A 27,318-nucleotide genomic window follows, 5' to 3' on the forward strand; every position below is an offset into this window, starting at 1 on the left:
AGAAATGTTGTCAACAAAAAATAAAATATGAGTATCTTGGACTTCATAAAAGGTAAAAACTGCTTTTGAGAAGGCCATAATATGTTTAAATTAACCAAACTTACCAACTGGAAGAAAAATATAGCTGATTGCCATGGTAACTTATATGTTGACATGCATCTGGAGCCCATCTTTCTGAAATTGTTGACAGGAAATTGACCATATTTTTGTTCACAAAATAAAAATACTGTGGAGGAGACTAGAACTCCTTTGGGCAAGCCGGCCCAAGTCAGAGCATCAGTCACATGACATTAGTGCACATGCGATGAGCCCACCTTTCCATTTATAGAATGGGAATAGCTTCCATTTGCTTCCTGAGAATATTAAGGCAAATGACTAACAAATATGAATTGCTAGAAAAGTTGCTATAGTGAATTTCTTTTCTGTACTTTCTAGAGGTCAGTTTGGTAGGAATCTGTCATATTCTAAAGTACTCAGTTCTTAACCACTTCCGGCATAAGCAGTTGAATTGAATCTCATGTTTGAGTTTAGCCATATGCCAGGATTTTAAGGAACACAAAAAAAGCAGTATCTTCAAGAACTTCCAATTAGGTAGGTATACAAAACAAAAAGGTGAAAATGAGTGAACAAACAACTGAATGCTAAATGGAAAATAATTATTTGTCAAAATGTATAGACCAAATAATAAGTGCCTCTAAAGAATAAAGAGAACAATGGAATCATAAAATCACATTTATCATGAAGGAAAGTGTAGGGTACCTATGTTTTCGGGGTTTTTTAATAGAATTTGAAAGAGGAACAACATTAAAGAGATACAAACACCAGAGAAGTGTGGGGTTTTTTGTTTGTCTTTAAAGTAAAGTGCTTACCAAGACTGGTGCTTACTAGTAAAATGGCACCTTAAGTCAAGTAAGTCTCATGTCCTGCCAGGGGTCCACTGGAAACTTAACTTAGAACTAGGTATATTCAATATTAAAGAAAATGCCATGGTTAGAATGTGGTTGTCAGAACTGTTAAAATATTGTGATTATATTTAAAAGAAGATGGAAGTTAAATGGAAGAAAACAATTGCCTAAACTATTCTAGTTTTGTTTCATGAGGATTTGAATACCAACAGAGCTCAGGCCAGTAAAAGAAATAACCTATACCTGGAGTTCTCAACTAGGGGCAATTTCATCCCTTAGGGGATATTTGGCAATGTCTAAAGACATATTTGGTTGTCACAACTTTGAGTGGGAAATGCTACAGGTACAGGTCAAGAGTACGTAAGGACAAATATCCTACAATGCACAGGACAGGCCCTCACAGAAAAGAATTATCCAGTGCAAAATGTCAATTGTGTTGAGGTTGAAGAAACGTAAGCTAGACCACAAGCACGATCAATTACAAGACCTCCTGCCATGATTCATGCAGAGAACAGGCTAGGTTAAGGTAAAAAATGATATCAAAGTTATATACATAGGATGAAACCATGTGGAGTGCAGAATACAGCCTTCTTGTGTGAAACAAGTTACAATTCTGATATAAAAAAAAAAGACATTTTTTGTGTTAGAAACAAGTGCTTTGTCAAAGGTACATAACCTAAATATAATCTTACCATGAGGAGACATCAGACAAACCCAAAATGAGATCACATTCTACAAAATAAATGGCCTATAATCTTCAAAAATGTCAAGGAAGATATAGGGAAATATCCCAGACTTAAATAAACTAAAAAGTCACAATGAAATTCTATGTGTGATTCTGAAAAAAAATCCTTTTGCTATGGAAGGCATTGCTGCGACAAGGGAAACTGAACAGATTCTGAAAATGAGATGGTAGTCAGATCTCAATGACACTCCCTGTGATCCTGTAGGAGAACATCCTTGTCTGTAGGCAATGCACTAAGTACCTGGGAAGTACAGGACATTGGGTTTGAAACTCACTCTCTCCTGGTTGAGGGACAGGGTTCGGGGAGGCCTTTGTACTATACTTTCTACTTTTCCATAGGTTTGTGATTGTTTCAAAATTTTAAAAATAAAATAAAATAATGTATTTGGGGGAGAAAGCAAAATATCCATGCATATGCTAGCCAAGAAATATTTCATTTAAAAATACAGAGATATTATCATTTATTTGGGACAATACATACATAATCCCTACTAAATCTGTATGATAACCTTTTAAATCTTTTATGGAAGAAGGTCAGCTATAAATATATATATACATAGATACAATTTGGGCATTCTGACCTTTAGAGAATATCTTACTAAATTTTGAGCTTATATGGAATATTTTTATCTTTTTGGCCATGTGAACTAACCCCTTACATGATTTTAAAATAACTTCAACTCTTCTTATTATTACTGAAATTTAAAATCACACATTTATCTTTCCAAAAAGGGATAACCATTGTTAATATTTAGAATATGGTCTTCTAATTTTTCCAATAGAATCTTATAGTAGATATTTTTTTGTAATGTATGTTTGTTTCCAGTTTTTCACCACAGCAAAAATGCTGTACTCATATAGTTGTGATTTATTAAATTTCTTCTGTTAAACACCCATGTAGTAATTAATGCCACCTCCCATACCCCAGGTGGTATCTGGTGGTAACTAGCCATATGTCAGACCCCAAAATCTCATGCCTTCAGGCACACTCACTGGATGAAAACAGAGGGAAAGAAAGTAGAACCTCTCCTTTGTAACTTGTGGGTCCTGCTGAGATGCTAGTTCTTTTCTTCCAGGCAGTGTTTCCTCAGCAGGCCTGAAGTTGATATAGGGGCAGTGGGTGAGCTGCTCATTAAGGTCCCCATAGGAGGTTCAGAGCTCCCTCTTTCCATGAGACTATTACGCTCATTAGTTATTTAAAGAAGGAAATAACAAAGTTTAATTGATCTCTATTTTAAAGTGAATATAATTTTAAGTTTCTCATAAAATGTATCTTCAGTATAAATCAATGTTATATGAATTGTAAATCCACACAGTCTGGGCTAGTCAATGTAAGTAGTTCTAGAGAAGTGTGTGAAGATTTGATGTCACTAAGTGGTCATCTGAGTGGGAATCTGGCAAAAAAAAAATAGATGGCTCAGAGCTGACTCAGCTGCTCCCTGAAATCAGCTCACTACCCTTGTCGTATCTATGGTAGAAGGGCATCCTATCATCCTGCTATTTCCTGAGAAGGAAAGCCCAGCATTTGTTAACACTATAATACATTATTATCATATATAGTACATGTGATGTGAATATATTATTAAAATAATAAAAACATTTTCTGAGGTTTAACAAGTTTAAATGGCTTTATATATGGCTTATTTTTTGAATCTGATAATATTTTTGGATAAATTTTTTATTTCATAGTGAATTTTTTATACAAATCAAAACTCAAGTATTTTAAACTTTATAAGGTAAAAAATCATTCATAAGTTTGCATCCTGTTTTCTAAAACCTTGATATCTAAGTTTCAAATAAACTCAAATTTTATATGGCAAGAAGTCAGACCACATCTTAAGGAATAATAAAAAATAGCATGATTATGTCTATAAAGTGGGAATAATAATAGTTGTTATACCATGAACACAAAGCATTTAGCATAGTTCCCAGTATGCTGGGAGCACTCAATAAAAGTAACTATGGCTATTATTATTCTTTCATTTATTTTCTTTCTATAGTTAATAACTACAATTAATAACTACAATGCTGTATTAAAATTAGCATTCATGCATTAATGATTATCATGTTCATATGAGACAGTTTATAGATCAGGTTTTACTGGTGCCATTATTCCTGATTTGTCATTCAGGTTAATTGAGCTCTACAAGTAGAAAAATACATATAAAATTGCTTCTGTGTTTAGGTCCAGGTTATATGCAGCACAAAAGCTTATATGTAACCTTCAGTTTTGTGTAAACCAAATTAAACAAATAAATCAACCACTATTAGTGAGGAAACTAATGGATAAAAGAAAGTAATTATATATTACCATTATATAGACTCTTACATAATATTTTAGAAAATAGTGTCCAATCCATTCCACATACATATTTTAAATCCACATTTTATAACTCTCCCTTTAAATAAAACATTTTATGAAACACTTCTGGAATTTTGCTGAGGATTTTATATAACCAAGTTTCAGACCTTTACTTAGTATATTAAACACCCTTTACAATCCTTGTACTCACACCAAATTCTTCCACTCTCTTAGTGTAGTAGATACTATTCCCCCTTATGGCACCAAAATTCCAAAGTAGAAAAGTGAACACAAAACGCTAAGAAGAGAGTCAAGTCAGACCATTTTCCTGTTCCCAAGCCTCTGGTGTGACCTCCACGTCCAGTGGTGATTTGTATTTCAAATTCTGTTCTGTTGTACGATAGTTTAAATGAAATGGCAGGTCCTTCCTCCAAGGTAAATATTTCTCAGAGGATGACTGGGGTTAAAAATTTTAATTGGAAATTGATAATCAGTCTTGAAGTTGAAGGTAAATTATTGATAACAAATTATCCTTTGTGAATAACAACTTTATAACATTAATGAAAGTGTCTTGATTTGTGTAGCTTTCATGTATATTAATGTTGAAGGATGCTCTAAGACTGGCTGAAGCAGAAGAAATAACAGAAAGTAGGGTTCTGAAAAGAGGAAATTAAGAGAGAATGAAGAATAAGCCCAGAAAAGCATGGGAGTTTAATTAGAAAGCCTGATGGAGAAGGCCTTCATGTGTCAGAGGGGACAAAACTTACACATATGAAGGCCTGAACCCAGATAGAAAGGGAAGAAGGGGAAAAAGAATTTTCACAAACACAGTGTGAGTATGTGAGGGAGACAACAAGAGATAATATGAAGCAAGGATGTGGGGGTATCATTGGTTTGGCCATTTAAAGAACGGAGAGCCACAAATGGACAAGGTGATGGCCTCATAGAATAATGATTGTTAGTTAAATCACTTGGTCTAGCAATCACCAGATAAAAGTTGGAAATAAAGCACAGTCGTTTCTATTATTCACACTTACATTCTAATTAACAGAATTATATATAATGTTTGGGCTCATTCCTCTTTATCTGTGGGTATGAAAGGAGTAAAGGGAGCTCATTTGCTTGTGCCCAGTGTATGAAAAAGAACAGTTGGAAGAACAACAAGTCAAAGTGATAAAACACCATTACTCATCTCAGCACATTGTTCTCAGACCTAAAAAGTGAAAAGATGGATGGCCAGCTTGGTTTAAAATGCCTAGTGCCTCCCTTCAGTCTGGGTAAACAAACTTTCAGGAGTGACCTTTTCCAAAAAAGGGCTTCCCCAGAAGAAAGCACAAGAATGTTAGCACACCAGATCTTGGGTGAGGTTTCACTCACATCCCTGCTCCCTGTGCATTCACAGAAAGTCCCTGATCTCAGACAAATGAGAAGCAGCTGGGCGTCATGTAGCATGGGACACATGCACACCACACACTGCTCTGTAAGTAGCCTCCCTCTATCCCTTGGAATAACAGACAGAATTGATGAGTAATGAGGTGCTGGTGTTCTGAAAAGCCCAACATCTGGAGGTGCCAGAGGCATGAGGAGACAGAAAAATCATGAGCTCTTACACAATTGGTATCTTAGGAAATAACTCAATACAGGTAATGTTCTAGATTCTGGGGATTATGTAGCACAATGCTCTGACTTGTCTGTGAATTTACATATCTGAATTAATAAACTACATGACCTTGAGAAAATCAGATTTCCTGGGTTCCAGCTTTCTTATCTCCCATTGAAAGGGGTTGGAGTCAATCATACTAAAAGTGCTATGGTAAAACAATTTTTTCACAGTAATTCATGAACTCAGAAGATTGTCCAAAACTTGAACCTTAGTCCTTCTTTCCTGGATTAGTTTAACCCTATAAAGCAGTGATTTTCAACCGGTATGCCACAGCACAGTGGTGTACCACAAGAATTTTTAAAACATGCCTTACCTATTTAGTCAGGGGCCCTGACCTCTTTCCTTTAGATTGTCAAATAAATAAAATGACAACAGTTAACACAATAGCCATCTGGTGTGAACAAACTAACGTTAAACATATTTTTTGTCACATCAGCAAAAATATATATTTTGGTGTGCCATAGAATTTTAGTAATTAATTTATGTGTGCCATGAGATGAAAAAGGTTGAAAATTGCTGCTGTAAGCCTATTGGTAGTTCCATGAAGCGGGGATTGAATGCAAGGGGTGCCTTGCTCCAGTGATGAATTTAATCCACCTGCCCCAGTCCTCATCCTCATGGTGCAGTTACAAATATATGCATGTTGGTTATCAGGTTATGTTTTAACAGTAACATTACTCAGGAATTACATTGCCATCAAGATGTACTTGGCACTACAGTGATCAGGCAAAATGGACTATGCGACCTTGTTTCCACAGTTCTTTCAAACAGGGTCCCTTCTAGGAAATCCTATCAAGCTTCTGAGGAAGAAGTACATGGACTTTTAAAAAAAAATAAGAACTGCTTGGTCTGCCAAACTTTCAGAAGTCAGCAGACATATTTGAGAACAATAGGAGGAAGAGAAAAGAATTGCATTCTTAAAAACATCGCATGTGTTTTGACTCTTCTATTTTTCAAAATGAAGTGGCCTTATTTTTCCTCTGATTCTAAAGATTTTAAACACATATTGTCGAACTGCTTTTCAGGAAGCTTGTCCTAGTGAATTTTCCCACCAGCGGTATACAGAATGTAGCAAAATTAGGTTTAGTTGTGAGTACGCAAAACACAGTTTTTTCTTGTATTATTATTTACTAATTATTGTGCTGTTTTCCGTACAACAACTATAAACCTATTTTGCCCCACTCTTCCTGTACAGTGTCCATTTCCTCACACTCCCACCATACTGGGTGTTAAATTCTTTGGAGTCTTTGTCAACATGTTGAACTAATACTATCATCTTTTAATTTGACATTTTAATTATCAGTGAGGTTAGTTTTCCCCCTTGCTTATTACAAATATATGTCATTTGTCCATTTTTCTATTGCGTCTTTTTTGCTTTGTTCATTTGGAAAGAGCTATTTATCTTAAGAATGTTTGTCTGATTATTTTTGTCACAAATATATTTTTCCAGATTACTGTTTGCATTTTAACTTTGTTCATGAGATTTTCTTCAGTGTAAAATGTTCATTCAGTTTTTATGAAGTCAATATTTCATAGCATCAAATATTTTAGTCTTTTCTGTTACTGCTTTTTTGTCTTGCTTAGGAATATTTTTCATATGTACATATACATACATATACAAATACATATATATACACATATGTATATATAGAGAGAGAGAGTATTTCACTTTCTTTTTTTTTCACTTTTATTTCTGGTGCATCTAGTATGTATTTCAGTATAAGGTATAATGTAGAGAGTATATTTCATTTTTTTTCAGTTATTTCAACCTAATTAATTGAAAAACCCATGGTTTTGCCTCTGATTTGAAATGTCTCTCCTTCCTAACATTAAATATTAATATGTAGGTGTCTATTTTTCTGGACTGTCCACAAGTTTTTCTTGATCTCCTCATCTGATGTGAGCTGATTTTGACACCACTATGAAAGTGTTTCAGTGAGTGAGGTTTCAATTTTTTTTGAATGTGTGGTAGGTAAGGCAATGCTTCCAACTTATGCTTCAAAACTTTCCTGGCTATTCACACAGGTTTCTTGTTCCAGCAGCAATTAGGCACTTGAACTAAAGTGTTGAATATATATAAGTATTTTTTGAAGTGCACAAACTTGTAAAAGTCCTAAAGCATGTAATTTTATAGGCAGTATTTATCAGTCCCTTTTAGACATATTAAGAATGGTCACTGTCTTGAAAGAATGAGTACTCAGAGTACTGGTGATGTTGAGGATCAGGAATTTTCTAGCCCACAAGATACATGTTTGAGTGGCTTGTTATGGCCACTACAGATTTGAGTATGATGGAAATACATGTATATAGTGCATCCTCTTCATCACAGTAGTCTTAAAAACATTAAAAATTTCATGCAAATGGAGAGACTACAAGTCAAAAGTTCCTTAAACCATTTTTAAAACTATGTAGACTTGTTACAATAACTTGATACTATAGCCTTCCAATCACTTCATTTCTGCGACATTCTGTTAGACCTTGTCTGTCTCTATCTCAATTTCAGCTTCTACAGGCTCCCTTTCTCATAGCAAGTCACGTCATGCCAACTATTATCTGTGAACCAGTCACTGGCAAGCCAAAACCAGGTGAGTGCTCCCACAATACCGCATGTTCACTAGTCACATGGCATTGAAATTGCTATTGTGTTTTTACTGTAACCCCTGTTACAGAGTAGAGGTAATGTAATACTGACCATCGCATCCCAATCCCTAGCTCAGTGTCTGACACATATGGATCTCAATAAATATTTAGTGAATGGGTCATGCCACATACTAAACATGAAGCAGGAGGGCCACAAAGAGCTCTAGCCCAGTACTTGGGTTTAGCATCATCTCAGCTGTTTTGACATTGCATTATAATTTTGGCATTTCACTCAGAGTTTCTAGAACTGCTCTTCCTCCAGAACTATCTTGCCTCTGAATTCTACCTCCCTGCTTTCCTCCCTGGTCCTGCTGACTGGCTTGCCCAAATGCTGACTCCCTGCCTCTGTCAAAATACTGCAATGCTCCATCTGCCTGGCAAGATACTCCAGAACCTCCTGTTGGACTCTCAGATGTCAGCTGCTAACTTGGACCACTCTTTGACACCTAATGCCATACTATTTGGACCCTGTGTTCTACCTCCTCCCAGTTCAGCACCAACCCAGTCCCTCTTCCAGCTACATAAATGGGCCTTGACTAATTGAGACCAGCATGTTCTTCAAGATGAGCAGACTAGGTGGATCTCACTCTACAAACTGTTCCTTCCACACAGCTCAAACCCCTTCAAATCTTCATACAACAGTAGCTAAAGTCCAACTAGTATGAAAGTGTCTGGGAATAGAAATTGATATAATAATCCAAATATAAATCAAATTGTAGGATTTTAATCATGCATTCATACTATGTGGAGGAACTAGATTTTTCTCTAATCTCTCTCTCAAAAGGCAAAAATTCTTCACTTTCTGAGAAACCACAGTCACTTTCATCTGGCTTTCCCCCTTGTCCTCTCCTCTGTTTGAGCTCAGCACTTCACATGTTCATTTTGGTCAGATTCCATCGTAATACATCACCAGGAACACATGTGCTCCGCTGGGACTTGATTCCCTGGAAGCTGTGAATGGTGATGTAAATAACAGCATCATTGGAATTTGGAGGAACTGATGCAGGAAAGAAAGTGAAATAAGGCAAAATCAAGCAACTATAATCAATATTTCCTTTGGGGTAATGTGGGTAGTATTGATGCTGATTGGGAACCTCAATGTTATCCATCAGCTGGAGCTGTCAGCAGAAACATTAATTAAATGGCAGCTGTTGCTTTACCACTTGTAGGGGAGTGGAGCAATCCTAACTCCAAAATAGATTGCTGAGGATGAGAACATTTCCAGCTAATAAACTGCAATAAGATCCTGGATGTGTACTTTTCATGTGTTCTGTGGTACTTGCTTGAAAAGAGTGCATTTAGACTTGTGTCAATAATTATGTTTTATCCCACTGCATTTAAAGTAAGGGTTCTAGTCTGCTATTGGAAATACATGTACATTATGTCAATCATATCTACAGAGTCCAGCGTCCTTAGTTATGCATTGGTTATTCTCTGATTCTCTAATGAACATTTAAAATGTTCATTGATTTTTAATTTGTATTGTTATAAAAGCAGTATGTGACCATTAAAAGTTTAAAGAATACTGAGAAACAGAGAAATAATCACTCAGGGTCACTGACTGTTATTTCATATTTATTAAAAAATTATGTTCAGTCAAATCAATGGAAATCAGTTAATAATGTTTACTTTCTCAATTCCAGGACATTTAATGGATTCAATTTAACAAACATTTATTGACCATTTGTTCTGTGCAATATGAGTTTAAAAATAGTCCCAAGCCATACCTGAATCTATTTACCCAATTAAATTTTTAATTTACATGAAAATATTTACTGTAGAATAATTATAATAACCTATCACTTTTTATTCAGTTTCTATTGTTTAGAAAAATCTGTGCTGCAGTATTTGCCATTGGTGATTTTCACTTGGTAAAGTTCATTGACCAGACAATTCTTATGGATTTTCCCCTACATGTGAAAAAGCCTGCTCTGTAGCACTTCAAACCTACAGAATCAATCAGAAAATTAATTCTACACATGCTGTCTAAAAATGCAGACTTTAACAGGTCTTCAGAGTACATGGACCCACTGGCCTGTCAGCTCCGTAGGACAGACCAGCTAGTTTCCAACACACCTGCTGCTACAGGAGAAGCAAAGTGATTAATCCCTTCCTGTTGTTGCTAATATCATGAAAGTTAAGGCCTGGAATGAAAGTCCAGACAGGGGAATCCAAGGGAAAATATGAACCCAGCCAAACTCACAGGACTAGGGGAAAAGCCAAGGGTTTGAACAGGACAGTAGAGTTTTCAGTTAGAATTTCCACAGAAAGATGAAAAGTAAGGCAGAAAATACTATATTGGTACAATGGAAAGGAAAGACAGGACATAAGAAACAAAGTCATGGGGCCCTGGCCATGTTTCTCAGTTGGTTGGCACATCATCATATACACCAAAAACTTCACAGGCTTGATCACAAGATAGGGCACATGCCTAAGTTATAGGTTCGATCCCTGATCAGAGTGCTTACAAGAGGCAAACTAATCAATGTTTCTCACATCGATGTATTTCTCTCTCTCTCCCCTCCTCCTCCTCTCTCTCTCTCTCCCCCCCACCCACTTCTAAAATCAATAAACATATTCTCAGGTGAGGATTTAAAAAAAAGGAACAAAGTCATGGAGAAAATGAAGCACCTTTGAACAGTCTCTAAGTAAATGGACTGCCTCCAATGGGCCCACTTAATCAGAAAATAGAGAAGAAGTAAAGGACCCAATCTCTAGTCAAGCAGATAACTCAGTGGGAATTCAGATCCCCAAGGCCATATGCCACAAGACCTCTCATGCTGAAACAGCTGCCATTCAATACCTCATATTCTCAGAGTTGGCTCCAGAACAGCAAAGTCATTAAAAGATTAGACACACAAATTGAAAGTACAGTTGTCTGGACTCAAATCCCAGGTCTGCCCCTGCTTTTTTGGGGTGGGGGGGTTGGGCAGGGTTTGGAATATTCCTTCAGCCTCATTATCTGTAAAATGTAGAGTATAGGCCTGACATCAAACTATATTACAAGGCCATGGTAATCAAAACAGTCTGGTATTGGAATAAGAACAGACACATAGATCAATGGAACAGAATGGAGGGCCCAGAAATAAACCCAAGATTCTATGGTCGATTAATATTCAACAAAGGGGGCAGAAGCATAAAATGGAATAAAAATAGCCTCTTCAACAAATGGTGTTGGGACATCTGGACAGGTACATGCAAAACAATGAAACTTGACCATCAACTTACATCATACACAAAAATAAACTCAAGATGGGTAAAAGACTTAGATATAAGTCATGATACCATAAAAGTCCTAAAAGAGAACATAGGGAGGAAAATCTCAGATATTCCACACAGCAATATTTTCAGCGATTTGTTCCCTAGAGCGAGGGACATAAAGGAAAGAATAAACAAATGAGGCTTCATCCAAATAAAAAACTTCTACATGGCTAAAGAAAACATTAGCAAAATGAAAAGGGAACCAACTATATGGGAAAATATGTTTGCCCATGATACCTCAGACAAGGCTTTGATCTCCAAAATATAGAAAGAACTCACACAACTCCATACCAGGAAGACAAACAATCCAATTAAAAAATAGGCAAAAGACTTGAACATACACTTCTCCAAAGAGAATATACAGAGGGCCCAGAGACATATGAAAGGATGCTCAGCATCACTAGCCATCAGAAAGATGCAAAACCACAATGAGATACCACTTCACATCAGTCAGAGGGGCTATCATAAACAAATCAACAAAGTGCTGGCAAGATTGTGGAGAAAAGGGAACCCTAGTGCACTGTTGGTGGGAATGCAAACTGGTGCAGCCACTGTGGAAAACAGTATGGAATTTCCTCAAAAAACTAAAAATGGAACTGCCTTTTGACCAAGCAATTCCACTGCTGAAATTATACCCTAAGAATCCTGAAACACTAATTCAAAGGAATCTATGCATCCCAATGTTCATAGCAGCACAATTTACAATAGCCAAGTGCTGGAAGCAGCCTAGGTGCCCATTAGTAAAAGACTGACTCAGAAAACTGGGGTACACGTACACACAGCAGAAAGAAAAAAGGAGCTCCTACCCTCTGTGACAGCATAGATGGAACTGGAGAGCATTATGCTAAGTGAAGAAAGTCAGGCAGTGAAAGACAAATACCATATGATGTCACCTAGCAAGCAAAATATAACCAGAGACATTGAAATTAAGGACAAACTGACAGTAACCAGAGGAGAGGAGGGAGGGAGATAATGAGGAAAAGAAGGGAAAGGGTCGTCAAAGAACATGTATAAAGGACCCATGGACAAAGCCTAAGGTGGGTAGGATTGAGGGTGAGAAGTGGGGGTGGGAAGATGGAGACAACTGTATTCAAACATTAATTTCAAAAAAAGAAAAAAGTAAAAAAGAAATATACGGCATAGGAATATCTGCTTCGTGGAGTTTTCCATACCTAATACATAAAAGCATTCATTAAATATTAGCTACCTTGTTGTTTATTGTGATCATGTGATAGAAAGGGCAGTAGCCTAACACTCAGAAGCCTTTATAATTTCTGCCAAGTGACTTCTGCCTGCTCCTCACAGTATTGTCTTCTTTAAAATGATGAGACTGTACTAGATAAGTGATTCTCAACCCTAGATGCACATTGAAATCCTATAAAAGCTTCTAAAATAGACCAATACTTGGGCACCTACTCAGGCCAACTTGAATCAGAACCTCTGGGGCATAGCCTGAGCATCTGCATTTTTAAAGCATCCCAGGAACATCTGATGCACAGAAAGTATTGAGAACCACAAGACTACATGACCTGAGGGCTCAAAGTGAGCTCAGAGGTTTCCACCCTCCCTGTTCCCTGATGGGTATGAGAAGCTCTAGGGCCAAAACTGTGTGATCATCAACAGTGTGAGACTCAGGACCTCTTTCCTCCTTGAAATTAGACCAGGTGCAGAGGTGCTAAGAGAACTAGGAGCTCCTATAAAATGTCTTAGATAATCCTTGAATTAATATGATAAACTGTTAATATCTTCCATTTACAAGGCATTAGCTAAAGATTAAGGTGGAAATTTTTACTAATTTTTATTGCCAAGAGAAATTTAGAGTAATTGAATGAGAAAAAAAATGCTGCCAGAAGCCAACCAGTCAAGCCCTTTGTCTCCAAAGATATAACAAATTATTTCCCTCCTTCGGCACTGTTACACCTTTTTACTTAAAGACAGGAGAGGACAAAGGGGATATTCTGAGATTATTTGTTGTAAGAAAGTCAGGAGAGATCACATAAAAAAAACAGAGGGCCTTGATGAAATGTAATTCATCACTACTTTTATTTTGGATTAAATAGGTCTATGGCACAGAGCATAGAGTATATTGCTCTAGGAAAATATTTAGCCTGCCAGGTAAGTAGTAGTATAAGTCCTGTGCATAGACTAGTAATGAGTGTGCATACATGTGTAGGGAGGGTTGATATATGCTAGTATAGTTGTGACAAGGTACTGTTTTCAATTCATAGGACAGAATTTCTCAGAGGGTAGAGATTCATTCTGTTATGTGTTCAATTCACATAAAAAAATTCATCTTCCTGGGATATTCAATCCCACTACCTGAGATATCTGAAACACTGGAAAAGTACAGTATTTATGGCCACTGGCATAAGAAAAAGCCAAGTATTATCTGCTCTGTCAAAACGTTATTAAACGGCTGCTTTACTTGGACAGTCGCAAAAGTTAAATGCCACTCATATAACATAGAAACTCAAAACTTCCAATTATCCAAATGTCAGACATTTGGGTTTTTTAAAGGTAACTTCTGGTTAATAAAGATAAAATAATTAATAAGTATCAAATAAAATATTTCATGCCATTGCTCCACAGTAACAAACCACTGATTATAAAATATCAGGTAATTTTCCTTAAACTATAACAAACTCTGTTTTTTTTTTGAAGGAGCAACATGCTGCATGATTGACAATTCACTGCCTAAACACAGTCATTGGGAGACAATAAGTACTCTTTCATGAAATGAGACCTCTGTCCCCTTCCTCACCACCTCCTCCAACCAATATATGTGTACCACCAAAGGCTGCATCAAGGAATATTGCTAGCAACAGCTGGAATAAGTGACTTTGTAGGACTCCTTGTTGAACCTACTTAACAAACTGAATGCTTATGACCAAGACAGAGATCTGCAGAGCATTTCGAATACAATAGGAGGTGGGGATCTGAGTTGTCAACAGCAGTAGCAACAAACCAAAACCCCAATGGTATCAAAGGATCTGGTGACAACAGTAGCCATAACAGCTCATAAATTAAAATGCTCCATGGCATCCTCTCCCAAGGAATCAACGCAGCGATGGAAACTAAGAACCGTACTGCTCCATCAACAACCAGGGAAGAAGTTCTGCAAGCCATTGCCCCAGGCATAGCTCTTTCTGATTTTCCCCACTTCACTGGCCACTAAAGCTTCTGGTGCCACCCTGGAACCCTGGAGACAAGCCCCAATTGGCCTCTGACCCTGTGACTCTTTCTTATTTGCTCTTAGTGAATCCCCTCATCCTGGAGTGGCAGCTGACTCCCTGCAGCATCACATTCTACACCGGTCATTAAAACTTCTCAGTCATCTAGGTGGGAATCTTCCTTGAACAACTGCCTACATTACAAGAAAGTGGTTGAAAATACGGCCAAGTTGCCTAAGTCTGAATTTCAAATCTACCACTGGGAAGTAACCATTTATAAGACTCATTTTTCTAATCCGTAAAACAGAGATAAAAATAGTTCCTCATAGGGTTGTTATGAGAAGTAAATAAAATCATCCATGTAAGTGCTTGGCACAATGCCTGGTACAGAATAATCTCCAGCATATGCTAGCTATTACTATCATTTATATATACTAAATGATTACATATAACTACATAATATACATATTATGTAGATAGGATATATTATATGTAGCTATAATTATCATTATATGATCTATTACATTATTATATAAGAACTAGGAATCCGATGTCCCAGTCATTAGCAGGAACATTTGGTATGCTGGGCAATGATCTATGGAATAAACAGGATATAGAAGGTGAGGATATGTTACTCAGAGTTCAGGGGCCCCTGAGGAGTGAATTCTACCAAAGCAGCTGGCTTCCTTAAGGACCAGAGAAACAACAGGCTGTGACCTAAGCAGCTGGTTTGGTGGTGTCTAAGCCAGAAGATGATAGCTATCACGGCAGCATGTGAAAGTTAAGCTCATGTGTAAGGCCCCTCCCTCATCCAAATACCAGGCTGCTCTTCAAGCATGTGTCACTTACTAAACAGTTCGTGAAACACAAAAAGCCTTGAATACCTCCAGTGTCACATTTCAAGACTTACAGAATAATTAGGAAAAATCTGAGCTGGCAAAACTCTTTCTGGCTCTCCCTGGCAAGCAGACCATCTTTGTTTTCCATTAGTGTGTGTTGTCGTCACAGTAACTGCAAGGCTCCAAATACAGGCCCATGGTGTCATTTCCTCATGTACTTAGGCTGCCACACTGAAATAGCATTATGAACTCAGCAATGCCTCTTCCTTTCCTGTTGTGCTGTGGCACCTCAATCAAAGAAGCAGGCCCTAAAATGAGTTACTTAAAACATAAGTACATGAAAGAGATATAGGGAAAAATAAAGTTCATTTATCCTTATGACTGTATCACCTATGACTCATGTGTGTGTGACAGCATGTATGTGTGCATGTGTGGTGTGAACACCGTAGTTTTGCAAAGCCCTTTTAGATAAACAAGGCAAGTTGGCAATAACTTGATTATCTTGGTGATGTCACCAGTCTACTGTTTTAAATCAAATTGTCTTTTGGCTTTAAATCTTCAGCAAATCATTTTTTAAAGAATGCATTTGGCTAACTCTGACATGTCCACTTCATGGCTTTCTTATGCCTTTTCCTTACAAAGATAAGCAGAAGTTAATGCATTTTTTTCAAAGAAACTTGGGAATATTACAGTCGTAATTACTGAAAGACAAAAAAAAAACAACCTTGTTTTCAAGTGCAGATATATAAGGCCCTTGGCTAGTGAAGCAGTAATCATCATTTTCATCTGTGTTGGTAAAGGAGGTCGGCGGCAGCATTTAAGCCAGAAAGAAACAGCAAGTCCCTGAACCTTAAGGACTCAAAGTCTGATCACATGAGATAAATTCTGCGTTAACTTTAAAAATTCTTCTTAGTCTTTCACAGACCTCAGGAGCATATAAATCACCCAATATTATGAACAGTGACACCATTTCCCAAAAAGGAAAAGTAACACCAACCTTCTTTTGACTTTTCAGTGCTGCTGTGGCTTCAACACAGCTCTCAGGGACTGGGGTGCTGGTTAATGTCGTGTTTCTTCATCTCTCTGCTGGGACTTTCTCAAATTCTGCAATCAGCTGGTTAAGAGCCAACTATAGCTGCTCAACTCATGTTTGACTTTCCTTATTCTGAGTTCTTCCACAGCTCACTGCATGGCCTTTGAAATTAAACTGTCTCAGCTCCTGCCACAGGGAAAGTTGTATTCTGCCTGCAGCTTTTTCCCTTCTCTAAAAGCTAAAGAATAGGCCTGACCAATTAAGGAGAAAGAACATAATCCAATACATTTTCTTAAGGTTCCTATATTTTTGCCCTAGAACCTTTAAAATGTATTTTGTAAAGCCAGGAAAAAATCTTCCTTTATTGTCTTTCTTTTCCTCCATTCCCTCCCTCCCTCCCTCCCTTCCTTCCTTCCTTCCTTCCTTCCTTCCTTCTCTCCTTCTTTCTTTCTATAACCAGGTTTTCATTAGAGAATGACAATTATAAAACTCGGTTCTCCTTATCTTTTACAAACTCATTCTTTCAATTGAGAAAAAGCAAAATGGACAGGTCTAAACAGTAACTACCCTACATAAGATTTGTTGGCACTAAAGCTACTAAGAAACTTCTCTGCTTATAAGAGTGTTTCATATACATTAAATATACATAATAGTCACCACCTCATAATGTACACATGCATATTTAGAGTAAAAAACTTTTTTGTTTGTCTTGGAATATACTGTCTAGTCATGTTTAAGAGTGAATAGCAAGAATTTATTTTCGTTTGGTAAGATTGAAGCTAGCATGAGATGACCTTTCTTGGTCTTTTTATTTTTATCTGTTACTAGGTTAGTATAACAAAACAAAACATCTAAGGGAAGAAATAAAGAACGATAAATTTAATAACATGTTCCTTCATGGAGGAAGAAGGCTCTGTTGCCACACATTACCCAGTGTAGTCAGCTATAAAAGAGACACCCAAGTGCTATGTATAAACATACTTTATCTCCAAGTACAAATATAGAAACCATAGAATAATTTATGCTGTCCATGATTTCTTAGCCTTTTTAGTAATGATTGTATATGACAGCAGACTGCTGAGTGATAAGGGAGGGTTTAAAATATAAATTCCATACTAAAGTATTGGCTGGTGTTCAAACTATGTCTGCTTAGAGTACCCAGGAGCAAAGTATGTCCCAAACAGGATTCCAAATTTAAACAATACATTCTTCTGCTGTTTCTATGAACTTGAGTTCTCAGACTATCTGTATCTAAGAATTTTGTGTGCAACAAAGATTAAATTGAACAGATAACTACATTTACAGTGTGGTCATAAAGCAATAATAGCTTAAATATATTGAAAAGTCAACAAGGCAACTCTAAGTTTTATTAACTAATTTAATCTTCAAAACAACTCTGTAAAGAATATAGTATTATTATCCTTGTTCTACAGATGAGGAAACTGAGGCATGGAGAGTAATTTTGGTGCAAGGTTACAGTGAGCTGAAATCTGAATCCAGGCCTGTTATACCAGCCTTTCCTGCCTCCTCCTCCTCCACAATAATAAACGTGTTCTTTTTGTAATATCTTCCACTCAGGTTTAGGGAAACAAAGTGTATTTTACTAGCTTGTCTTTTATTCTATTGCTATGTGCATGAAAAAAATAATTAATATATAAACAAACATGCCACAGGCTCTTAATGTCATTTTTCTAACAAGCTGTTACTAATCTTTTTTCTCTTAAACCTTTCTGCTGAAATAGATCTCTCTCTAAGCTCACCCTCTCACCATCCATGGTGCTGCTTTTCTAAAGCCCACATGTGTCAAAAAATAAGAGGAGTTAAATTAGGGAAAATGGGGATTAAACAAACTCTGTAAAATTCTATTTCTTAGAGCACCTGTTTTATGAAGAAATAATAATCTTCAAAAAGAAACCACAACTAGCAGTAGTTTATTATGTGTATTTTATTATAAAGTTTTATTTCTAAGGAATAAGTAAAAATTATAGCCACAAGGAAACCACTACTTAGTGAATCTATTCAATATTTCACAAATTTCATCAGGAAAATCCCATAGTGATTCTTGCTGAACAACCATTTAGAAGAGTAATTTTAAATTCCTTGGCACTCTTAAAATGTAAAGAGAATGCTTTTCTTTTGATGGACACAAAAAATTGCTTCGTAGTCATGATTCATGCTCTATCTCACATAGTAAGGCTACAGGTTTCATGAGTGATTAAAAATAAAACTGAGAAATGTCTCTTTTTAAGTGTCTAGGAGAAAAGATACTATGGCATGACATTTAAATATTTTAATGCTAAAGGCCAGATTCTAAATCATGATGACAAAAAAAATAGAAAGAGCCATCACCCTAACCAGTTCGGCCCAGGTGGTTGGGTGTCATAAGGTTGCCAGTTCATTCTGGGTCAGGGCACATACCTGGGTTGCAGGTACAGTCCCCATTCAGGGAACATTTGAGAGGCAACTGATCAATGTTTCTCTCTCATGTCACTGTTTCTCTCCCTCTATTTCTCCCTCTCTTCTCCTCTCTCTAAAAAAATAAATAAAGCTTTTTTTAAAAGGAGCCATAATTTAAATGAATAGTACCAAAGGTAACTATAAATGGGGTCTGGTACCAAAAGATAATAAAAGTACATGCATTACAGTATTTAAAGGTCTAGGTACATATACAAGCATGCACATATATATATAGCCTTTACATAGTCCCCTTTGTATCTCATTCTCCAGTGGTACCTCATCTCCACAATTGGGTATGTGACCATACTCACAATGGCTTGTAATTTTTCTGGGCACAGGAAAACTATGAAGGCTTTCTTTAAATTTTTTTCAGATAGAAAGCTATTAACCATAATTATAGTTTCTTTTCTTGATTTTATACCTATCTATACTTTCTTATATACCCATCATCAGAATCTAGAGCCAAAAATGTTAATAAAACATCTACAATATGTGTGGGGCTGAAAAACTTCAAAGCCAAGTGATGCTTGGGATAATGTTTTGTACCTAATCATCTTCATAAAAATGTTCAGAATTTAAAGAGGCAAACCCTGCTAAGTATCTTAATTCTAACAGAGCATGAAATTGTCTAAACTAAGAAGGAATGGCTTCTAAAAGGCATTGGTCCTGGAAATTATTGTGAAAGTGGAAGACATTGATCTGTTTTTAATAAGTAAACAAAGTCCCTAAGGAAAAGGGATGCGAGGTGTTCCAGGCATGGGGGATGGAATGAGCAGGCACAGAACACAGAAGCATGCGCTGTGTGTGTGTTTGGAGAATGGCCCAAAATCTGAAATATCTGGAGCAAAGAGACAGACACTTGTTGTTGAATGATGGCGGCTGAGACTAGAAAAGTTCAGCACATGCCAGATGGTGGAAGGATTTCAAAATACCCAGCCTAGGTGTTTGGCAGCAACAATGAGTCCCAGAAGACAACTGGAGTAAAAGAAAAGCACAGCAACACTTTAGGAAAATTAACCCCATGATCATGGGCAAGGTGGTTTGGATGGCAATGAGGGGTGGGAGGGGAGCACTAGTGTTATAATCCAGCCTGAGGGTGAAGGGAGTGGGCCTTGGTGTGGTGGGAGAGATGGTAACAGATCTAACAACTCTTACAGTAAAGGGGAAGAGGAGCATTCCAAAATAACCCAGAAATGTGAACTTGAGTGAACAGGAGAACAGAATGCACGTGGTTCATGGAGAGTTTGTTCATACACTGGAGGAAAGTACATGGTCTAACCTGAGCTACTTCTGATTCTCAAAGGTAAATCTATAGCCATAAAGAGAATCCTCAAAATTTCAACTCATCAGGAAACATGGCTTTCACTCAGGTTTAAACACTGCACTCAGTTATCCACACACTGTTCCATTGACTCCAACATAAATCACATGCCTAGAACTAATGGTAAATTAGTTGATATGTCTGATAAGGGGTTAATATCCAAAACTTATGAAGAGCTTGTAAAACTCAATTATCAAAAAAACAAACAATCCAATTGAAAAATGAACAAAGGACTCAAATAGACACTTCTCCAAAGAGGACATACAGATAGATGGCCAATAGACATATGAAAAGATGCTCAAGGTCACTAATCATCAGAGAAATGCAAACAAAAACCACAATGAGATACCACCTCACAGCTGTCAGAATGACTATCATCAATAAATTAACAAACAAGTTCTGGTGAGGATATTGAGAAAAGAGAACCCTCGTGCCCTATTAATGGAAATACAGACTGGTGCAGCCACTGTGGAAAGCAGTATGGAGTTACCTCAAAAATTAAAAATGGATCTGCCTTTTGACCCAATGATGCCACTTCCAGGAATATATCCAAAGAAAGCCAAAACACTAATTCAAAAGAATATGCGCACCCCTAAGTTCACTACAGTATAATTTACAATCACCAAGATTTGGAAAGCAACCCTGGTGCCCATCAGTAGATGAGTAGTTGAAAAAGCTGTAGTACACTTACACAATGGAATACTACTTGGCCATAAAAAAGAAGGAAATCTCACCCTTTGTGACAGCATGGATGGATCTGGAGAACATTGTGCTAAGTGAAATTAGCCAGTCAGAGAATGACAAGTACCATATGATTTCACTCCTAGGTAAAATCTAATGAACAAAATAAACTAAATAGAAACAGACTGATAGCTGTCAGAGAGGAAGGGGGTTGTGGGGCTGGGTGAAAAAGGTGAAGGGATTAAGCAAACAAATAAACAAAAACTTCATACACACAGACAACAGTATGGTGATTACCAGAAGGAAAAGGGGGTGAGGGGAGGTAGAAGAAGGTAAGAGGGGGATACACAATGATGGAAGGAGACTTGACTTTGGGTGGTAAACACACAAGCACACAATACAATATACAGATGATGTATTATAGAACTGCAAACATGAAACCTATATAATTTTATTGACCAATGTCATCCCAATAAATGCAATACAAAATTAAAAAATAAAATAAAATGACATCTCAGGAAATGACTTGTAACTTCCCCAATCTTAAACTGGCTTGCCTCAGAGAATTTTTTTTAAAAAAATAGATTTTGGCTTTACATGTACATTTGAAAGCCAACAATGTGACCCTTCCTAAGATAAAAACAAGAAAAATGTAAAGCATTTAGTTCTGACTTTTCAAAACTCAAGAAGATACTTTGTCTCCACTAAAGCACCAGGAGATTCCTTCTCTGATACCCAAGGTTACCCAAGTACATTTTACACTATTACTTATATATATTCATTATATATAATTAGCTTCATTCAATTTTTAACTAAACATATAATCAGAATTATGAAACATAAAACATGTTATGTACTAAATATATGTGATAAGCTTTATTTTTTCTTAAAATAGGAATACCTATTTTCTTCTTTTCATTTGGATACCTTCTTACTTGTCAACAAACAATGTGTTGAAAAATGATCTTGGGTAAATTCTTTAAATTGACAAAATAGGTGCATCTCTATCTTCTTTGATGTTATTCTTACATTAGAATATTCTGTCAAATTATCGTGTTCACTTAAAGGCTCAAACTTCTTATACAAATCCAACCCCAGTACAGACACCAGGTGTCAACAGTAACCATATCACCGATGCACAGACAGTTTTTGTCAGATTCAGTGTGAAATTAATCAGTCTAAGCAATTCTGAGAAAAGTACATGGCAATTCACGGAAGGGGAGAGAAAATCCTTACAGATGAGAGGAGGAGTTCCTTTCATTTCCTTTCATCTATGTAGTAAACATGCTATACACATATATACAACTTAAGAAAGGATTTTTTCTAATAAATTCAATTTTAGTTTTAAAAATCAGAATCTTTTATCTATGTATAAACTATTACCCAATTTTGTAATGCAAAATAATATTCTCCTGAGTAGTCTGTATCCAACAACAGCACGAGTAGTGATTTAACCCCAGGCATCTCCTGTGCCTCGCTAGCAGCATCAGGGTGGCTGCAGTGGAACGAGGTCAGAGCCGGCACAAGGTGCGCCCATGTAATCAGAGAATCAGGCAAAGGGAGAAGCAGAGAGCAGCAAGTCACAAATACAACAACACAAACCCCATGCAGGACTTTCCTGCCATTTACCACACAAGCTGCTCAGCTAGTTTCAATAAATGAGTGATTCTGCTTCCTGGGGAAATATCCCTTCCATTGCTTAGCCATCCTAACTGTGAGAGGAGCTGTGAAATCGTCCTTTGTCACATTTCTGTTACCTGCAAAAGAATGATATCTTGGCAAAAACATTTTGATGTCTATTAAAACACCATAATCTTTGGGGTTAAAAGGGAATCAGTATAATTCTGAGAAAGACATGATGTTTCTGGTTCTCTAAAAATAATTCACAATGATTATCATCATTCCTAAATGTGTTATCACATAGTGGAACAGTAAGAATCCAAGGAAACAGACAACACAGAGCCGGACAGAACACTCTTCTTATAGGAGCAGATATTTCTTAAAGGAGTAAGTAACTATTTAGTTTGCTCTTACCTGATGGCAGCTCGTTTAACCAAGGGTATGTCCTGTATGGAGGTAGTTTATCCTTTGAAGAATCAGTGGCTTGTCCCACAGCCCAAGAGAGACTGGAGTCCTGGAAAACTATCCAGCCCAAAAGAATACAGAGGAAAAAGCTTTTCCCACTTTCTCTCCCAGGACTAGCCAATAGCTGAAGTCATGCAGGAAACTGAGAGAAGGGGAAAGCAGCTTCTTCTCCCTGAAATCCCGATCAGCAGAAATTGGAGGCTGTTGTATATCTCCCACCCAGACTTTTGTTTAAAAGTTTTTTCAACTGTTGCTAGGTGTTGTTGGGTTCTGAGATTAGGTTTCTCGTCTTCTGCTCCCTTCACAACACCGTCAGAGCAATGACTTTGTTGAGGAGCTGGCTTGCGCGTGCTATATTTAACCAGTGTTCTCAGCAAGTCGAGCCTGTCAACAGCTGAGAAGTTTGGAGCCGGCTTTACTCAGTTCCTCGGCAGCTGGGTTATCAGTGGATATAGCTCTGCTCACCCTGTAAAAGATTGCAGGGAAACCGGCAGTCCCTTTTAAGGACTTCTGCTCTTTACACAGAGGTAATTATTATTTGAAGCTCTTAAATGCAGATTGTGATTTGGGACTTGGGTTTTAAAATCAAAGAAAAGAATCAAAGAGCAGCAGTTGTTTGGAGCAGACAATATTTTTCTCAATTAGGCTTTCTTAGAGAAATAAATGTTCTTAAATTAGAAAATCTTTTATGTAAAAGTGGATCACAACTGCTGGAAAAATTCACAGGAAGAGATTATTTCCAGAGAGTTTTTATGGTGATGTGTTGTATTCGTAGCTAGATGACTAACTTGCCCAGTCATATCAGACCTGGCCAGCTTATATACCTGAATGTTAGCAAAGCAAGGTTACCATAAAGAAATGTCTGTAACATTGTTTTTGAAAGGAGTAAAAGTTAAGGAAGAAAATCTTAACATTCTCACTCAGGTCATTCAATGGATGAGGACTCTGGGAAAACCCTGCCTGCCAGTTGACAGCCTTGCCTCATCATTAACCCTCCAGTCTCCAAAACCAGAGAAGGGTCACTTCTACCCTGAACTCTAACATAAAGAATGTTTCAAGGCATTTTATTTGTTTTATTCTATACACTAAAAGAATATGAATCTGCCAAGACTGAGACACATGAAAAAATGTGTTTAACTAACTAGTTCTTGGAACTGTCTAATTATGTGAAATTAACAGCAAGAGAAACTGAGAGAGATCCTTTTAATCACAGGTAAAGTGGGAAGGGACACGCACACACACCACTACTTGTTAACACACTAAACTATTGCCCTGACAAAAATCTCACCAATACCATTATAGAGGTGACCCCACCCCTTGCTGAGATCAAGTTACCAGTTCAAAGATAACCCTTTTTTGACATGCAAACTGGAGTTGGACCAAGGACACATTTAAAGGCATGGATTTAATATCTGAAGTGTTGCAATCCTGTAGTAAGTGGCTTGTGTGCTGGACAACCCTCATGTCTCTCTGGGAAGGCTACCACTTTCCACACAGCGTGTGGGTTCTTTTTAAGGAATGACTCTCACCTCTACTGTTAGCTGATCCCAACACCTCAACCCATTAGAAAACATTGCAACTCTCCCCATCCCAGCCACCGCACTAACAGCATTCAATTTTTCCTGTTAATTTATTTACTACCATTCACATATAAAATTGCATTTGTTCAGAGTCTTAGTCTTTCTGGATCTGGGCCAATCTTGATTTTTTTTTAAAAAGAGTTCTATTAAGATGAAAGTGTTCTTATGTGAAATTAACTGGCTCTTCTAGAACACTAATGGACCTGTTAGAAACAATCTATTCACAGTTTCTAAAAAGTGGATCTAACAGGAGGTGGAAGTGTGTTCCTGGGCTATGAGATAGTTCTGATTCACCAAGATAACTTTTTAAAAAATACAAAGAGGCAGCATCTGGGGACATTATTGTTTCAAAAATGCTCACCGCCATCCCCACGCATATCCCATATGTAACAGCCCCAAATTAAAATCCACTTCACTATAAAAGAGTATAAAGAGTTCAATTTATAGATGTCTCCCATTCTAAATGAAGCAGAGCAGTTTGTAGCCAAAATCCACATAACTGAGGGGAAATAACACTCTCTGCCTCGATGGCCCTAAACAATTTCACTGAGAGGGTGATAGTTATTTTTTCCCTGACTCCCCAGACAATTAGAGTTTTCATTTTTGTTTCTTTAATAAAAACATAGTTCCACACCATTGTTCTCTTTAACTCTTGGATTAGGTGTCCTTTGTCGCTATTAGTTTATTTTAAACAATGTGGTGACAAGCAGCATACAAACTACTTCAAGTAATCAGATACTGTTGCTACCTTCAGGTTACGTTCTTTAATTATACTAGGCATATGTGTTTGTCTGACTCAGTACTTCACAATAATCTGTCTTTTCTCTGTCTCCTTCTCTCTCCCCCATCCACACACACATTTATTCTCTATCTCTCTCAAAAAATGGATTTAGTTTGAAGGCTTTCCTCACAGGAATGATTAGACAAAAGCATTTCCTACATAATCCACAGAGGAAGTAGTGCCATTAGAACTTTTAGAAATTTGTGTTTTGTACACAGTCAACAAGGATCTGGTTTTTCAACACATATCATTAATATATTACTGTTCAGCTGCATCCTTTTCCCACAGTGTTAAGGTGAATATTATGAGAATGTCTGATAAACTTATAACAGAAGCTGAATTTCCCGAATACAATGATTAGTCATATGAAGCTTTTTTAATAAGAAGCTAGATTAGTGTTATCAGTGAGAAAAAAGCAAATGAATTTAGTAAGAAAGTAGGCATATTATATCCACATCCATTTCTGAAACCAAATTTTACCACATTCTTCATTTGAAGAGGCATACTGATTTTTTAAATCATTTTTATTTTTCAATTATAGTTGACATACAATATTATATTAGTTTCAGGCATATACCCCAGTGATTAAACATTACATAACTTACTAAGCCATAATTCCAATAAATCTCATACTCATCAGCTACCACACCTAGTTATTAGAATATTATTAACTATATTCCCTATGCTGTATTTACATCCCCATGACTATTCTGTAACAAGCAATTTGTACATCTTAATCCATTCACCTTTTTTGCCCATCTTCCTAACCCCCTTCTCATCTGGCTACTGTGAAAATGTTCTTTGTATCTGTGAGTCTATTTCTGTTCTGCATATTCATTTATTTTGATTTTTAGATACAATTCTTGAGAGATATGTACTATTTCCACTTTCTTGTTCATATTTCTTATCTTTTATTCTTCTTCTTCTTAAAGAAGACCCTTTAACATTTAATGTAATACTGGTTTGGTGGTGAACTCCTTTAGCTTTTCCTTGTCTGGGAAGCTCTTAACCTGTCCTTTGATTCTAAATGATAGCTTTTCTGGGTAGAGTTCTCTTGGCTGTAGGTCCTTGCTTTTCATCATTTTGAATATTTTTTTTGCCAATCCTTCTAGCTTGCAAAGTTTCTGTTGAGAAATCAGCTGACCATCTTCTGGTAGCTCCCTTGTAGGTAACTAATTGCTTTTCTCTTACTGCTTTTAAGAGTCTCTCTTTGTCTTTAACCTTTTGCATTTCAATTATGATGTGTGTTGATATAGGCCTCTTTGGGTTCATCTTGTTTCAGACTCTGTGCTTCTGGACTTGTATGTCTATTTCTTTTGCCAGGTTAAGGAAGTTTTCCATCATTGTTTTTTTAAGTAGGTTTTCAATTTCTTGCTCTCTATCTTCTCCTTCTGGCACCCCATGGTGCAAATATTGGCATGCATGAAGTTGTCCCAGAAGCTCTTTATGCTATCCTCATTTTTTTTTGGAATTTTTTTTTCTTTTTGCCATTCTGGTTGAATGTGTTTTGCTTCCTTATATCCCAAATTAGTGACTTGATTCTCAGTTTTACCTACTCTACTGTTGATTCCCTGTAAATCATTCATTTTGGTTGTGTAATCTTTGTTTCTGACTGGTTATTTTTTATGGTTTCTATGTCCTTTTTCATGCCGTTGAAGTTCTCATGAAGTCTCTTGAGTATCCTTATAACCATTGTTTTGAACTCTGTATCTGGTAGTTTGCTTGCCTCCATCTCATTTCGATCTTCTTCTGGAGATTTCTCCTGTTCTTTCATTTGGGACCTGTTTCTTTATCTCTGCATTTTGGCTGCTTAGCTGTGTTTGTTTCTGTGTATTAGGTAGAGCTTGTTATGTCT

General features: G+C 36.9%; 1 protein-coding gene across 4 annotated transcripts in view; it reads right to left on the reverse strand.

Moving 5' to 3' along the window:
* The window catches only part of FILIP1 (filamin A interacting protein 1), a 185,865-nt gene extending 162,342 nt beyond the window's left edge, over window positions 1–23,523 (reverse strand). For all 4 annotated transcript variants that reach the window (XM_045843017.1, XM_045843016.1, XM_045843011.1 and 1 more), the window contains exon 1: window positions 23,052–23,523. The gene's annotated coding sequence lies outside the window, so the exon portion shown is untranslated. The remainder of the gene's footprint in view (window positions 1–23,051) is intronic.
* Window positions 23,524–27,318: the final 3,795 nt, after the last annotated feature.

The sequence above is a fragment of the Phyllostomus hastatus genome, unplaced genomic scaffold, assembly GCF_019186645.2.
Source record: "Phyllostomus hastatus isolate PE091 unplaced genomic scaffold, TTU_PhHast_1.1 phas_contig_40, whole genome shotgun sequence".
In the NCBI taxonomy this organism is placed as follows: Eukaryota; Metazoa; Chordata; class Mammalia; order Chiroptera; family Phyllostomidae; genus Phyllostomus; species Phyllostomus hastatus.